We start from the raw sequence: 1,841 nt of genomic DNA, 5'->3' as shown, positions 1-1,841 counted from the left end.
TAGTGAAGCCGAGGAAACTCACAAGTCTCAGAAAACTCCAGTTACAGGACTCACAGGGGTTACAAAAACAGAACCAGCTTCAAGAGAGGAGAGACTCTTATGTGGAACTGCCTACATGTTGTAAGAAAGCCTCGGGGAAGTGGCTTTCCTGAGGAGCTCGTCACTGACGCAGCTGCCTTTAAGTCACCCAGGCCCCTGGAAGGAACCACAGTGGACTTACTGCCTTACAGACTGGACCTGGGTGGAGTCATTCCCTTGCTGTTCTGTCGGGAGAAAAAGTGTTTATTGCATCTCCCTGGTGAATGAAAAGAGGACGTGATGGCTCCTGGGTACGGATGAGGAGAAGGATTTTATTGTTGCTATGAGGGAGAAAGCCAGAGGCATCTGGAAGAGACCAGAGCAGGGAGAGGAAACAGCACACTGAACATGGCCAGCAGACTGAACATGGGCCATGAGAGGAGAGGTTGGGGGAGAGAAGAGAAGAGACAGGAGAGAGGGGCCCGAGAGGAAGGACCAAGAGCCAGGAGTGGAGGACCAAGAGATGAGAGGGCAAAGAGCACCGAGAAAGTGTGCAATTTAAACCAGTTGGTGGTGACAAGAATGGTGGTACCCGGGTGGTTAAGCTTCAAAAAATGCCCAGGTATTATCCTACTGAAGATGTGCCTCGGAAGCTGCTGAGCCATGGCAAAAAGCCCTTCAGTCAGCACGTGAGACGCCTGCGTGCCAGCATCACTCCTGGGACTGTCCTCATCATCCTTACCAGGGGCCACAGGGGCAAGAGAGTGGTTTTCCTGAAGCAACTGGGCAGTGGTTTACTGCTTGTGACAGGACCTCTTGCCCTCAACAGAGTTCCTTTGAGAAGAACACATCAGAAGTTTGTCATCGCCACCTCTACAAAAGTTGATATCAGCACAGTTAAAATCCCCAAACACCTGACTGATGCTTACTTCAAGAAAAAGCAGCTGCGTAAGCCCAGGCATCAGGAGGGCGAGATCTTTGACACAGAGAAGGAGAAATATGAGATTGCAGAGCAGCGCAAGGCTGATCAGAAAGCGGTGGACTTGCGGATTCTGCCAAAGATCAAAGCTGTTCCTCAGCTGCAGGGCTACCTGCGCTCTCAGTTCTGTCTGACCAATGGGATGTATCCTCACAAACTGGTTTTCTAAATTGCTGACAACCTAATTAAACAACTTTATGTGTCAAAAAAAATGGCAGGGTTATAGAGGAAAGAGAAGCTCGGTGAAGGGAAGTGAAGCTGAGTTTCTTGGGGACCTGACAGCTGATACACACTGTGTGCTCACCCACAGTCCCTACCTTTTTACCCTCCTGCAGCTAGCATGGCTTTGGCTACCTGATTGTTACCTGCCCTCTGTGTAACCAAGGAGACTCACGATCTGAAGTCTGTGTCTCCTCTGCCAGTGACTCCTCAGTACCTAACAAAACACTTCACTCCAAGCTGACAGTAAATGTTGATTCACCGGACATGAGCAAAAGTAAGGATTGTGTGGGATTGTGCCAAAGTTCAGACACGGGACTAGAATTCTGCTTACAACATAGTAGACAAACATGGTAGACACATTAATTTTACATGTGACATAATAACCAGATGGGATAACTATTATATCCAACACCTCAAATATGTATCATTCATGTTGGGAACACTGGAAATCCTCTCTGCTAGCTAGTTAGAAGTATCTAATTTTTTACTGTGATGGCTGTTCTTGGTCGTCAACTTGACTATCTCTGGAAGGAACTATAATCCAGAAATGGAGGGCACACTTGTGATCCTGATCTTGAGGCAAGAAAACAGCATGCTTTAATTCAGACCTTGAGAGACTAAA

At 47.7% G+C, this 1,841-nt stretch overlaps 1 pseudogene; it reads left to right on the top strand.

Annotated features, from left to right (window-relative positions):
* The first annotated feature begins 584 nt into the window (after nucleotides 1–584).
* On the top strand, nucleotides 585–1,209 carry LOC142850946 (large ribosomal subunit protein eL6 pseudogene; annotated as a pseudogene).
* Nucleotides 1,210–1,841: the final 632 nt, after the last annotated feature.

This window comes from Microtus pennsylvanicus, chromosome 5 (assembly GCF_037038515.1).
Source record: "Microtus pennsylvanicus isolate mMicPen1 chromosome 5, mMicPen1.hap1, whole genome shotgun sequence".
NCBI classification, from domain to species: domain Eukaryota; kingdom Metazoa; phylum Chordata; class Mammalia; order Rodentia; family Cricetidae; genus Microtus; species Microtus pennsylvanicus.
Note: the sequence above shows the minus strand (reverse complement) of the source record. Positions and strands in the feature narration are given on the sequence as shown.